Source organism: Haliaeetus leucocephalus, unplaced genomic scaffold, assembly GCF_000737465.1.
Source record: "Haliaeetus leucocephalus isolate CR32 unplaced genomic scaffold, Haliaeetus_leucocephalus-4.0 Scaffold162, whole genome shotgun sequence".
In the NCBI taxonomy this organism is placed as follows: domain Eukaryota; kingdom Metazoa; phylum Chordata; class Aves; order Accipitriformes; family Accipitridae; genus Haliaeetus; species Haliaeetus leucocephalus.
Window position 1 is genome coordinate 2939890 of NW_010972598.1, and position 15236 is coordinate 2955125.

At 38.5% G+C, this 15236-nt stretch overlaps 1 protein-coding gene across 1 annotated transcript in view; it reads right to left on the reverse strand.

The window, feature by feature from the left end:
* Positions 1-15236, reverse strand: part of CHRM3 (cholinergic receptor, muscarinic 3) — a 197134-nt gene that overhangs the window by 3783 nt on the left and 178115 nt on the right. The gene's annotated exons all lie outside the window — the stretch shown is intronic.

Genomic DNA, 15236 nt, shown 5'->3' on the forward strand with positions numbered 1-15236 from the left:
AAATGTTCAGTATTTTTTACCATTTCAATTGTTCCTTTCCCAGGAAAATCTAAATGAACTTCTCTGACACAATTTCACCATGTCCTTGCCACCTATTAGAAAAGCTGTGGGACATGATATGTTTCTTTTTTTTCTTCCTCAAGATATACTGCTTCTGACTATGTTGCTGGTGTAGCTCAGGCCACCAAGCATACAGCAATGTGTCCTCATCGATCCCTATCATACTGCTTCAAAGAAGCTGAAGAAGTCAAAGCTGCACTGCATGAGAGAGAGACTCATCCCACCTACACTAATGAAATGAAAGTCTGCAGAAAGTCATTTACAAAAAGGCAAGCAGAGGTCTGGACAAGAAGCACGCTCTCTCGTTTTTCATTCACACCCCCTCAGGCACACTCATACCAGCTCACTCCCTTGCCTTGACCAAAGTCGACATTCATTTACATGTCTATAAAAATGGAGATCCCACATACTGAAAAATTACAAATGAAGGCCCACGGAAACCCAATGTACAATAATGAAGACAGTGAAGCAGTATTCAAGTTTGCCTTGCCCCTTCCAATGCGTGGGTGAAACAAACACACAGTTCACTTGTGAGCAACCACTTAAGCAAGTGCTGACAATGTTCTTGCCAGTTGTTTATGGGCCAGGGTGGTTACTCACAGTGGGGAAAAAAACTTTGACTCAAACGGGATTGCTGGAAACCGTCCTTCTTGCAGTGTCTTCCTAGGAAGCAGGCATCTTTTCCAGAGCTGTCAGATAGGACGAGGTCAAAACCAGAATAGTATGAGAGAGATCTGAAATAATGATATTTGCTAAATATATGCCAGAAATGATTAATGTTATAGGGTGCAGACCTTCCTTCACTGACACTGGGGACAGAAAGCAGAGGATGAAAGCCAGAAAGCATCCTCTCCACAGACATACACTTGTAAAACCTCTACAAGGTAACAGCCAACATCATTGTCCAGTATTGACTGAGAAATCTGACAGGTAAGTTTAGATGGCAATGATATCATTATGCTGCTTTATCATAAACAAAGACAAGTTAGTATCTTCTAATACACAAGAAAGGACCAGGCAGAAGGTACTGATAAAGGAAATTAAACTTTCACTACAGGGCATAGAATAAAAACCAGTATCACTTAGAAGTGACAGTAGAAATAACAGTATCACTAAGAAATAAAAATAGTTGACAGTTTGGTAGTGCTTCCCATTTGCATTGCATAACACAACCATAAACTAACCTAAGTGTTAGCCTTGGAAGTCCGAAACAACCACCACATAAAAGATACAAATAATCTTGCAAACTTGATGTGTAAATGTTGCACTATCTGTCACTAAGTCCATAAACTGATTGTGAATTCTGTTTAATTGTAGACTTTGAAATGGAGTTTCAATGTAAATTAACCAATAAATCCTTTCAGAAATACGACGCTTCAAAACACTCCTCATGAGGAAGCCTGGGAAAACCAGCTGCAGTCTTTCAAGACGCCGAGCAAGTGCTGGAGCCAAACCTTTATTTCTCAGGTCAGTTCTCCCATCCCTGGACTTCAAAGTAACTTCTCTGAGCCACTGTTTCAATGAAAACCTGCAGAGTCCTTAGCAGTACAGTAACTGAGGAAGAGGAGGGACTGAGAGCAACCCACCGACAGCTCCCTGCTGCCCAGTGCAATCCTGCATGCCGGAACTCGGCTTTTTAAAATCCTTAGGCACTAAAGGGACCCCTAAACTCACATTGACTGGACTATTTGATAAAATGGAAGTGCTAGCAGGACAATCGGTACAGTCTTTTGTTATTCTGGTTCTTCTACAAGCTCTTGTAACTGAACCGTTTAATTCAATAAAAAATGTATTACCCATATGCTCATCTGCATAGAAAAAAAACTATCACTACCGCCACCACCACCATAACATACCAGATAAGCGCAACTGGATTTTTTGCCTTTAGGAAGCCAAAGCAAGCTAAGTTACCCATTATTTTCCAAAACAGCCAGGCGTTTTCTGCTTTCTCTATAAGAAGTGCTACAGGGAAAGAGAGAATGTCCTGGGTTCGACAAGATGACAGCATGATCGGCAGTACAGCCCGCCAGCACCTCCCAGCAAGCCAGGCTCAAAGACAGAACAACGGGCAACCAAGTGGGAAAGCAGCCACAAATATTTTGGTAAAACAAACAGTGCAGCACAGCCTGAGTGAGGCAAATGAACCAAACTGTGAAATGATTATAGGTTTATATACCAGGTTAAGAGTTTACAAATTATTGATACGATACACTATAATACAATTTCAAGCCAGGGAGTAACAAAGGAAACTGGTTTTAGCCCAAGATTATATAATTACTTACCTAAGACTACTTCTATGCTATTCACCATGGTTTGGGGTTTTTTTTGTTCTTGTTTCTGCTTTTTAATAAGAGCTTATGAAAGGTACAGGCCAGAGAACACCAGAGGCAATGTACACTTCCCAGCGTTATTCAGGGAAAGTGTAGGCCCAGTACAGGCAATGGCTATACAAACATTCACATACATCCTTCCAATGTGCCTCTGCTCCCTGCCCCATTGGAGGGACTGAGATATTAGATATCCCACTAAGACTCATTGGCAGGGAAGGAGAAAGCAACTACAGAAATGGTCACTAATTTTAAAAAATGGGTATAACGGATTTGAAAGCCTGAATTTTTGGAATAGTCTAATTCATTGCACATGGCTGTAAATAGAAAGTAAAATAGAATAGACAGTAGGAACAATTCTGTCACACATTTTCACTGCATTTCATTTCTCTCTGCTTATTTCATGTTTCAGCGGTTTTGTGAATAATTCACATTTCAGTTCACCAAATTTTTTCCTTTCCTTAAACCTTCCTATTCACAAACAGACACCCTCCATTTTTGCAGTGAAGTCTATTTTCTCGCTGTCTTTAAAGCGATCTAAGATGCATTTTCCGGGAAGTCAGACGGCACTCTATGGCCTTGGCTAGATGTGAGCTCAAAACCGGCAAGCCTTTATGATTGAAGAATTTCACATCTCATCTGTTTGCACAGACAGGAAAATTGCTTTCCTTATTTTTCTGTTTTCCTCTGCATTGCTATTGTATACACATTAGCCTAATCAGCAGAGAACTCTATGGGGTGAATTATAAAACTGTTTTCTAACATAAAGAAACCAAGCCTTCTGAATGCTTAATGCAGTTACCTAAACTAGCACATAAGGTTTGTTCCAAAACTAACATTTGGTAAAATAAAAATATATATTTTAAAGTTTTCCCGAAATTATTCCCAAGATTACATCTACCTAATGAATGTGTATGTGATAACAGGAAGCACAGTGTAATTATCAGTGAACAGGACCCCAGAATGACCATGACTTACTTACACTAATGATTAAATATATTACACTCAGCATAGTTTTGCATCTTTGCAGAATGAGAATAAAAGCCATGGAAATCAATCCCAATATGAAATATCCTGGCCACTGTCTTTCTTACACATTCACAGTAGATACAAACTAATAACTTGATATACCCTTATACTCTTATATGTATACACATAAGAATACACATATACACATAAGAATATATACATACAACTATGTCACAAAAGTATGTGTGTATATAGCTGCAGAAGAAAGTATATGTATATATCTGCAGATATATATACACACAGGAGTGTGTGTATATATCTACGCATATGTGTGTATATGTATACACACACACATATATCTGTGGATATATATACACGTACTTCTGTCACATTATTCCAAATACTGGTTTATGGAAAGACTGTATCTTTCACTAATTAGCTATCAACTTGATATAGATAAAGCTCAGTCAAACATAACCCACTAACACTTCGACCCAAGCTCTTCCATTTTCCATCCATAAAGATGTTTTGCTTACACTTACTAAAATTACCTAGATTTAATGTCAGTGCTTTAAAATTGCTTTTGTGATTAATGAATTAGATTTGCTTATTATTTGCTCACTGTGTTGCTGCTGCTAGTGTGTGAGGTCTAGCATGAGCAAAGTAGGAACTCATTTCTTTAATCATACATATTGTTTACATTACTTTGGAGAGTGTTTAGAGAACCTAATGCACAGCACCAAGCAGCAGAAGGGAGCATCCCTCCCGGGGAAGAGAACCTCAAGTGTTCCTGCTGGGACGCATAAGGATGCCACACCGGGAGCACCTGGGACTGCCCACCTAACACAGCCAGGAAATTCGGTATCTAAAGCTGGGCCACGGGAAAAGCCTCTTTTATGCCTTAATTTGCCAATCAGCTTTTGCCAAACATCTACCATCTCCTTCACTTGGACTGAGAGGCTTATGTTCATACCGCCCAGCTGCACCTGCACCAGCCGCTGAGGGCCTCACTTGCTTATACTGTGTTTGCGCTTCCAAACACCTTACTTCTTGTAGTATGAACCCTTCACCGAGGGTTTTTATATTATGATAGAAATGTAACTTTGAATACTAATGTGTCTTAATGGCCAGTGATTTCAGCGGAAACATCTGCTTATTTACACAGCTACAAAAGTAAGAATAAATACTGAGTTACCACTAGGACCAGAAAAGAAAAAAAATCTCAGACATATTGCATCTGTTGCCATTTCAAAAATCCAGATGGCTATTTCTGATCCCTTGCACACACTTAAGACTTCCATTTAAGATTGAATTTGTTACATGAAATATCTAATTCTCTTGCATAATTTTTGCAAATATGCCATATATAACAAACATACATCCTAGTCTGCATAGTTTAAAGGACCGTAATTTTAACAGATATTCACATTTGCTGAATAAGTGTTTCTATGCTATTTATTATTTATTTATTCTTTAGCCTCAGTGACCCAATACTCATTCACTCCATGGCTTTTACTTTCAAAGTAATCCTGTCTTGCAATCCTCTAAAATGATTCCAGGGAGAAGCTTCAGAAATGAGCTACTAATCCCAGTTGTGATATGGCCTAAGGGCAGTGAAGGTTTAGCACGGGTAGCAGCAGCAGCAGACTTGCTGAAGGAATGGTACTTGTCTTTCTCAGGCACGTGCACTTGGTGGTTATTGTCTGAACAACTCGTACAGAACAAAGTGAAACCTTCAAAAGCCTGAGCCTGGATGTGTCTACAATTTTCAAATGCTTGAAAACCAGAGCAAATCAGGTCTTGCTTAATTAAGATTACAGTAAATATTGACTATCAGCTCAAACAGTTAAAGCTACGAGGTGCATTCTTATGAAGAGAGGAAATGATCTGAATTCCAGGCAGTTTCTCTTTCAGAGAGCTTTATTGGAATTACATCCCATCTGTCTGACTGATATTGGAGGAAACAGACATGCGGTCCGAAACGTAGTCAGAATGACAAACAAATACTGAGAGTTTTACTCGCTTTGAGCAACTCACTGACTTTGCAGGTATCTGGGGACAGGAAGGTTTGGCTGAGGAGTTGGTTAATGCGTTGAATTTAAACGTGATATTAGCTTGAGATGAAAGAAGAATACCAGCAATTTAATTATCTCGCTTATGCGTGAGGTGCATATTTTTTCCTTTGATCAAAAACTTATCCCTCTTAGAGACTTCATTTTAATATTTGTTATATATACACTTTTTACATAGATTTTCTTAATATTTTGTTACTAATTATGATGTTGAATCGAAGTCATGATCTAAAATGTCACTGTACATTCAGCTATCTCTTTATGAAATACTGTCCATTGACTCCACAGACAACCCTCCCAATGTGGTACTTAAAGATCACATTAAAGTGTTGATCATGTGAAATAAAGTAATGGGAATTCTTACACTTAACTATATTGTCCTCCCAGTTGATGTTAAATGCTAGAATACCTTGAATAGACATGGAAAAATATGTGCCCAGATAGAAAAAAATTTTCAAGCCTTCTAACTGAATTTCTTCTCTTTTGCTAAAATGGCATCCTTCTTTAAAAAAACAATAAAGTTTGAGCAAATTAATATCAAAATGAGCTTGTTACCGATGCTAGATAAAACAAGTAAATTTTACTGTATTTGTAATCCAGTCCTACTTTTAGTAATCCTTGCATGCATTTAAAATCCATATTTAATGTGAGTATTAGCCTTTAAGAACCTTTACAGGGAACAACAGATCTCATTAGCAGACCTCTTTACTATCTTTAACAAAACTGCTTTAAAACAAAGTAATCAATTGATTATGCTATAAAAATAAATACATTTTTGCTTTTACCGTTTGCTCACTGACACAATATACCACCAGGGGAAAGTGGAAAACAGTACAAACATTTTTCAAGTTATCAAAGAAGACAGAGAGCCTGGACACTGAGCTTTAAAGAAGCTCACCTGACACACACTTCTCAATTTCATTTGTCTGCAAGAAGAAAATGAAATGACAAAAATGCTGTCAAGCCTTGAAACTGGAAGATTGAAAATATTTTTTCTGGAAATGCTTTCCATGGAGGGAAAACAAATAGCCCAAACTAAAAAACATAAATAAAAACTCAAACCACAGTTTTGATTTTCTGCCTTTTCAAAAACTATGGTTTTTTTCACTGGAAAGTAATTCCATTTTCTGTCAACTTCAAGCTGAATCTCAGATATTTTTTGACAAATACTGCTGAAAGCAGATGAGTTCTGCTTTGTTATTTATTTAGGGAAAATAATAAAAAATACTTGTGCTTACATCAAGGTCTGGCAAAGAGCTATCACGGCCTCTGGTCCAGCTGTCATTTTACCTGGTGTCAGGTCCTGTTCCATGAAAGATCTCTAGCATCCATCATTTAAACGTGTTAAATAATATGAGTTTAAAGTTCTCTTGAGTCTGAGAGAAACCTAAAAGGTTCTAAATTGTACTATTGCTGACCACTACATTTTCTACTGTAACAATGGCATTGCACGCAGGTGCTAAAAATGCAGACCACCTACTATAGCTTTTGTCGATGATAGATAGTTTGGCAATTTACATAAGAGGCAATGAAGTGACTTGAACAATATTAGGAAACACTCCACTAAGGGAAATTTATTGTTATTGGCTTTGGTGATTAAAATATTATTTCTATCTACTGCAGCAAAACCAACACTCCCACACTGGACAGATGGTTTACTTAAAAAGCTGAAAGAAAAAAAAACCAAAACTGTTGAGATGTTTCAGCTAGAGGAGAAAAATTGCTAAGAAATAGCTATTAGCTAATTAAATCTATATAGGTATTTGGACACTGGAACTATTTATATGCAAAAGGAAATTTTATGAGAGAAACTGTGTCAGAATGTTATGTTTTTAATCACATTGCTTTTTTTTTTTTAAATAATGCTTTAAATCATGCAATCATAATAACGTTTTAAAGCATTTTAGTTGATTTCAAGTGAAAATTGGCATAGTTGGTCAGAAAATAACATTTTCAATGTATTTATTTATCTAATTGTATTACAGAATGGAAATTCCTAACAGCTGAGATTTGGGGATATCCTTTCATACTGATAATTTGATCAAAGCATAAAAGCATATGAAATGTGCTAGTAATTTATTAAGGAATGGATCTATTGCCAGGGAGGTGAAGAACTCTGTGTGTGCCCTTTTTAAGAATTATATTTCATTAATACAGTTGTAAGCAAAATGCTATGATATAGTTGAAATGGAATATTTTTTACCTTAATGGAACACCTTGGTAAATAATCAGACAAAAAGGGAAAATACTTTGTTTCAACATGTCACTGGAAATATTTGTATATATGCTATGTTTCATTATTCACCAGTATATTTTAAACCAATCTTTTCCTCTGTTTAAAAGTGTAGTTTAATACCCACTAGGTGGCACAATAGTTATTCAGAAGCAAAAGTCTGAACTTTGCAACAAAATCTTAGATAGCCTCTCATAAAGCTTATGTCTTATACATGGAAATTATAACCAACCAAATTATATCTATTCTTTGACAGGGACAGCAGTTAAAAGAAATGCATGTCATCCAAATATTGGTCTGAACCAAACTAGCAGCCAAATTACCAAAAAATGTGTTTTGTGCTGTAGCCTAACTTCTTCTTTTTTTTTTTTTTTTTAATGGAACAGACATATCTGAAAGTCCTGGTGGAATTCCATAACTTAATCAAAATGGCCCATTCCAAACTCCAACCCCCTCTATGCATGCTGCCAGGAATTTGTAAAGTCTCTGGTAAATCGGTGGTAGCAGGCACTGCAGATTTTAATGCATGCAAGCAATTGTTCTCTACTCAGATACAGACAAGTAATTAAATAATACTCCAATGTTATAATCATTTTTAGGGTTTGTTCACAGGGTTGTTTTGTTGGTTTTTTTTCAGTTGTTTGCTTTTTTGAGTTACACAGCAAGATAAATGGAGACATGTCCAATGAAAATAGTCCTGACACAGAGGGAGGAGGTGGCAATGAAAAATTTATTTTGAGTCATTCTACATAAATGCCTGTTGGTAACCCTTGTGACAGGGTCCTCTTCCTACTATCATTTCATGAGGTTGCTACATGTTTGTTTGCTTGAATATCTGCCTTTTCTGCCTACTTGACATATATCCCAAGAGTCTGAAGTTTTTGAACTACAGTCTTAAAAAATCAGTTCTAGTATAAAGGATACACATTCACAAAGCGGTGATTTTATTCAGTGTGCACAATGGACATGCTCCCGCAATTAATCGCAGTTGCACAGCAGAGCCCGGGTTTCTTTGAGACCCTCTTGCCTTATGGTTGTAGGAGGTATGTAGTAAAGGAGGCACAAGAATGAGGAGGAAGAAGGAAGGAGCCGCAGTTAAGTAACTCGAGTGTATTCCTAATTCTGTTACGGGGTTTACACACAGTACAGGAGGAGTGACTTATGCAGATCTTTAAAAAAATATCACCGTACCTTGAAAGGATACTGCAAAGCTGAATTTAGTAACTCATAGGCATTCTTCAACTTTTGTATATGCAGTTTTGCAAAACGAATGATCTTGAACTACATCTTTGCAGGTTTTCATCTGCATGCTTCTAAAATGTTAAAGTCATTCAGTCAACAAAAAACCCAATTTTTTAAATTCAGCAACTATATATTCATCTACTACACTACAAGTTTTCTACTCACTATCTAGCTAACACACTCACTGTACTCTGCATTCCCTCCTTGTTGCTGTTTCTGAGGATTCATGCATTCTGATATGGCAAATAGAAAGACATGGAGATACAATTACATTAGCTATAAAAGTTGCTATCTAAGTAACAGGATTTTGCTTCTAAAATAAGAAGGTAAAGTGGACTCATGGTTGTTTGCATTTGCTCTTTCAAGCCTACAAAACCTGCATTTTGAAAACCCATTACAGTCTAGGATAATCAACAAGAGACTTAAAATCAGCAGTCCTAGCTAAATTAGAAGGAAAATATTTCTGCCAGCTTTGATAGTGTTGCTCAAATGGCAAGTAGAATATGTTACTTCCAGAAAGGAAGTGGAAAGCTAGAAGAAAGAAAATCTGCACCTAGAAAAAAATATCTCCTGCCCTGAAAGGTCAGAGGAATTTTAATGCTTGAACTAAGAATAGGGATGCATGCTGCATGTGGTTTCACCGAGTCCCATTGCTCAAAAAAGAAGTATTAATGCTTCATTAAGTATGAAGTATTCCCATCCGTTCATCTGCTTTTATCTTCCAGCTGCCCCACTTTTATGCTTTGGTTTGCCAGTGAGCTGTACTTCCAGGTTGCCATTCAGGAGAGTATTTTGTTTGTTGTTTTTTTAACCTTTCTTGGCAGTCCTATAGTGATACATGGGGGTAAAAGCTCCTAGGACTGAGAAGTCTTAATTAGGTAAGTATCTGCAGCAATCCATGGACAGACTCCAGATGAAGTAAATGGATTTTGGGCTTCTGCTGGTGGACATCTGAGCAAAGGAGAGATGGAAACCTTAGTTGCTGCTCTTGGTACCCTCCCCTCCCATTTCTTGCAGGATGAAAGGTTTACTGTAGAAGGGCCAGTGTGGACTCTGCATCTTGTTCACCTGCATGACCTGAGCAACAGCTCCCAGAGATGTTTTAAATTCAGTATTCCCAGTTTGCAGGGCTTGTGAGCTGGTTCCCTGTGTTCAGAGAAAAGCTTGTACTGTGGTGTCAGCGTGCTCTCCTAAAAAACCTGCCCTGTGGGCCAGGGGATATTCTTTGGAGAGGAAGAGGTACAGCCAGGGTTGCACTAGGGGAAAAGTGAATGATGAGTGTAAACTGCACGTGCTTGTGATTGTGTCTTAAAAGCTCCTGGAGCCCTGCATGACATTTCACAGTAAACAACAATCTGGATAAAGATAAAAGGAACATGAATTATAAAATACAGTGGAAGGAATGCCAGAAAGTAAAACAACTGAATAGGTAGAGCATTGTAAAGAGATTATTAAGATGCAATCTGATAACTCCTTATGGGAACTTGAACTCAGCGTGGAAAGCAGGGAGGGCATGCAGGCAATCATGCCTTTTGGGATAAGGATTCTTGTATCTCAAAGTAGCAACAAAAACACTTGAAATAAAAAGACATTTCCATTAGTTGGAGCAGCAATTCTCTGTCATCAGTCCTCCCTCTTCCGATGGTAGCCCTCATGGCTTACTCTGTAAGAAAGTGAGGCTATTACAACCACAGCTATAGTTAGGAGAGGAGTCCAGTTATAATGGAGTGAAGATGTCAAGAACAGCTGGGGCTCGTAATCCCCTTCTACAGAAATAAGCATGTTCAGTGATGAACTATTCAAAATTAAGTGAGAAAAAAATTGCTTGAGAGCTGCTGGAAAAAATGCCTCTATCCTAAAGAACCTAAATTTTTGTTTGTCACAGCAGAAATACAAATTCAAAGAGTAGGAAGGGAAGAACAAGGGTTCTGTTAATAATATCAGAATTTTACAGAGCAAGATGAGTGCACAAAGTTGTTTTGGCATACATTATAAAAAAACCCCAATGTCTTATTTCTCATAGGCGTGACAGGAAAAGTGCCAGCAATGACCTTAGTGAAGAGAAGGAAGAAGGCACACTACCTCCCAGACTTTCAGGAAACCCACCCCTTGTGTTAAATACATAAATTAAAAAAAAAAATCCCTCACCCAGTTACTTCTGGTTTACACCATTTCAGCTGAGACCGAGACCTGATCGCAGATGCTTGGTACGGTAGCATGAAGAACAGAGCTAAAAAGAGAATCAGGTTTCCAAAGAGACCAGGCGTTACGGAGGAGCCCATGACTTGGCGCAGCGAGCTGAGGCCAGGTGACGGCAGACAGACGCGTGAGCCTCTGCGCCAAGTCCTTCTTCCTGCCACTCCAGCTGCTGCAGAGCAAGTGTCTGAGCGAATCCACCATGCTCGCTCCTGCAACCGTCATTGCACGGGACCTCTCCGATCCAGTATTGTTTTATGAGAGAAAGGAGGCGGTGAAAACTCAGTCTCAATAAAGCAAGAAGACATTAAAAATGACAGATGAGAAAAAGAAAAGCAACTTGTTCCCAGGCCTATCCTCACATCAGTGAATTGCTTTAGCAGAAGAAAGGCACAGATAAAGAGTGGCCCATCTGATACACTGATCCCCCCGGTGATACCAGCAGGCAGCTAACGGACCCAGTCTGGTGCTGGCTGTGCTGGGAGCCCCAAGGACTCCTTGCTCCTTGGGAGGCAGCGGTCGCTGAAAGGGAGCGAGCGCATGGTATCTTAATAAACCCATGGGCAAAAGGAAAATGCTCTGTCTGGATCTATCTGTATGCACATGAAATACAGGGGGAGAGGGCACGTGGAAGGAAACTGGAGCTGGCTCCTCAAGTGGCTCTGTGCTGAAATACGATAAGAGACTGGAGTCCACATCCTGACTGGCTTCTTTATCTTTTCTCTTTAAGTGACATTCATATTTTAGTGATAACTAATACTTTTCATGGGCCAGTCCAGAAGTGACATGCAAGGCATATAACCATGTCATAAGGAAAGTGAACCTGTGAATACTGTGTTAACGTTTGAAAAACCTTGGTCTTCAGGAGGTCAAACACTGTTGCATTGTATGATTATTGCCAGCAATAGCAAGCAAGACTGAACAGTGTAGGAATGTGCCTGAGCTGCTATATTTATGCACGGCGTTTCTAGCAAAGTGGGATTTTTTTGTAATCCTTGTAGCTACAAGGATCCTGCATCCTGAGTTCTTCTGTGCACTACCATGTATTGCTCTCAGACGTACAAACAAACAAAATACAACCACTGTTCCCTGCTTTGCTTCCCTTGGTAGTGCAGCAGAGTTCGAAGTTGTTTATACACAAAAACTTCTATGTCATAAATCCCATATGACTCTACAGACAATGAGAAATACCACATCAGTGGTCAGTTACAACAACATGTGTCCCTAGTCTCCCAGGAAAGAAGCAGTTTTTAGCATTTTAGGTTTTAGTCCAAGAGAGCTCTTCTTTCTAAAAATGTTAAAGAGACTTTTGAGAGCATAGAATACAACAAGACGCTCAAGGTCCACCAAAATAAAAACCAGTGTAAACTGGGTGTCTACGTTGTCTCTGCCCTAAAGGTTTATCTTCTCTTCAGTATTGGCTATATCACCAGTTTAACTTTGTCCAAATTGTTTTAAAAGTATGAGCTTTCAGAGAAGGCATATTAGGACAAGTTCACTCAGATCAGGAGGATGTATTGTTTTCCCTTGTAGCACAAGAAGACTAATTTGAATTTGTAACAGTAAATTGAACTACAGCTGTGAACAGGAATGCAGGACCCTTGTCACTGTAATATGGTCTGACCAGAGGGGCCAAACAATGACATGGCGGTGTGGTGGTGTAACAGCTGGAAGCAATGTTTAAGGGGTTTTCGAAGATGAGGCAGCTTGGTACCCCTGTCCTGCTCTTAGGTGGATCCATAATCACTGGCTGCTGGCTCCTTTCAGAGGCCAAAAAATTACACCAGATGGACCTCTGCTTCTTAGCCAAAATAATGTTTCGGGGAGAAATAAAACTGGAATTTTTTATCAAACCAATGTTAGCAATCCTGAGCAAAGAGATAAGAAACAACACTGTTCTGGTCCCTGAATACAACTGTTTTAAAACAATAATGTACATTACTTAGCATCATTAAAATGTGCATTATTTATTAATTTATTTACTATTTAAAGGTGCATTTGGTCTACATTATGTCAGAGGCAGCTATCATGTGTATGGGTACCTCCAGTAGTGACAAATTCTATCATACCAGGTTTGAAACACTATCAGGGGAAAAACGAAGGTGCATTAGCCCAGGTATAATGGCAATTGAAGGTGCTTTTATTATTTACTTTGTGCCTACACCACTAAGTATGATAGATTTAATTGAATTGCTCTATCATCAATATAGTACACAGCAGGATTTTCTGGATTTCTTGCTGTATTGTGAATTTATCATCAAAATGGTGCTGGATTTCCCTGCCATTCTCAATACTGTGTGCCAAAAATACATTTTCTAACTAAATGCTTAATGAAAATTAAAGCATTGGGGTACTTACCCATTACTGAAAAGTACCTATTGAATTTGAATAGGCATTTAACATCCAGTGACTCTGGCTTTCTCAAAAATCCTACCCTTAATCAGCAAACGTGGCCCAATTTCAAAGATTCAGATTATCTGCATTTCTACTGAAGTTAGTGATAAATTATGAATTCATACAGGAATTCCAAGATATTGAAGGAAGTAATACTAACTTAATTATTGACACTTAATAATATCAATTGTTGCCAGAGAACTGGTGAGTCTTTCAAAAGGAAAAATATATCCACGAGGGACAGTTCCGAATCAGTCTCTGCTATGTATTAATATTTACCTTAGTTTTTGCAATGGAAAATAGTGCTTAAATCTCACTGTAGCCTGTTTTGATCCGAGCTTGCTTTTCCAAATGTCTCTGTTTCCCCATCAGTCCCTCTCGCTAATCTTTATTGCTGTTTCACGATGTTTCCAGCTGAAAATGTATCCATACAGTTAGTATCCTCCAAGCTCCAGTTTATTAGTGAATACAAATAAGCTGTGACTCTTAAGGATTCATGTAACCTTACCAATATTCCCATGCTGGCTGCGCTTTCAACTGCAAGAGAAATGTTCCACATCTGCAGCTGCAGCATATTAAAACTCAAAAAATGAGGGTTTTGATGGTACTTGCACATTTCTGCCCTTTCATCTGTCCTTTATCACTCATTTACTCACAGGAGGAAGTGACTTTTCCTGCCAAGGTAGAGGTAAATTGTGTCAGACAAGGGCAAAAAAAAAAAAAAAAGATTCATTAGTGTACCAGAGGAAAGAATTTCTGAGACACAAAGTGTCAGCAGAAATGAGAGTTTCTACTGTTTCTCTCCCATGACCTTATTCAAAAAGGCATAATAAACCACATAGCTTTTTGTTATTAGAGATAATTTTCAAATTATAGGACCTAGATGAATCAGTGTTTCACTAGAGCCTCTCTACTCATCAATACTTGTTTTTCCTTTTATAAAAAAGAGGAAAAGCTTTTCTGAGAAGTAGAAATAAAAATGTGTGTTCTACTTGTAAAAATGTGAGAGTTGGGAAATAATAAACGCTGACATAATTGGAAATATCATCCTTAATTCTAATGCTGCAAGATTCCACACTGAATTTATTTCAACACACTTCATTTGTAATTTCAACTTCTTTTCTTCCACTTGAGTAATTTAGCACATTTGCAAAGCTTCTCGCCCCTCTTATTTTGTAATGTAAGAAAAAAAAAATTAAAACAAGCCTTAACATTACTTAGACTGCAAAATTTGGCTGTTGGGGGAAGACAAACAGGAGACATGAATACACGTGCAGGTTTTCTGGCATGGGCAAAGAAAAGGTCAGCTGGAAATGGGGGGCACACCTAACCCCTAACATAAGAAGGAAGAAAGAGACATACTGGTATCAGAGGAGGGAAATGGAAGACATTCAAAGCTCCAGCCATAACATAGTCCCCAGTATGTGCGAGTTTCAGGGAATGATGGGGATGTGGCTTATAGGGAGCTCACAGTCAGAGATTCAGGGATTTTGTGCCTCATACAGCGCACAAAATCTCTAGAGCTACTAACACGTTTGCCAGCCCTCGTTACCCCAAGGAGATGAAAGGCTGGGATTTTACTCTCCGTGTGTGCCAACCCCCCCAGGTATAAGAAGCCACTGCGGCAGGGTCTCAAGTGTGCGATCTGAACTGCAAGTTCCCGAGTGCTAACTTCGCTGTGCTTTCAGTTGGCTGCAATTCATCCTAGTGCACTGCTGAGTGGGGATGCTGGGCAGTAAGTAT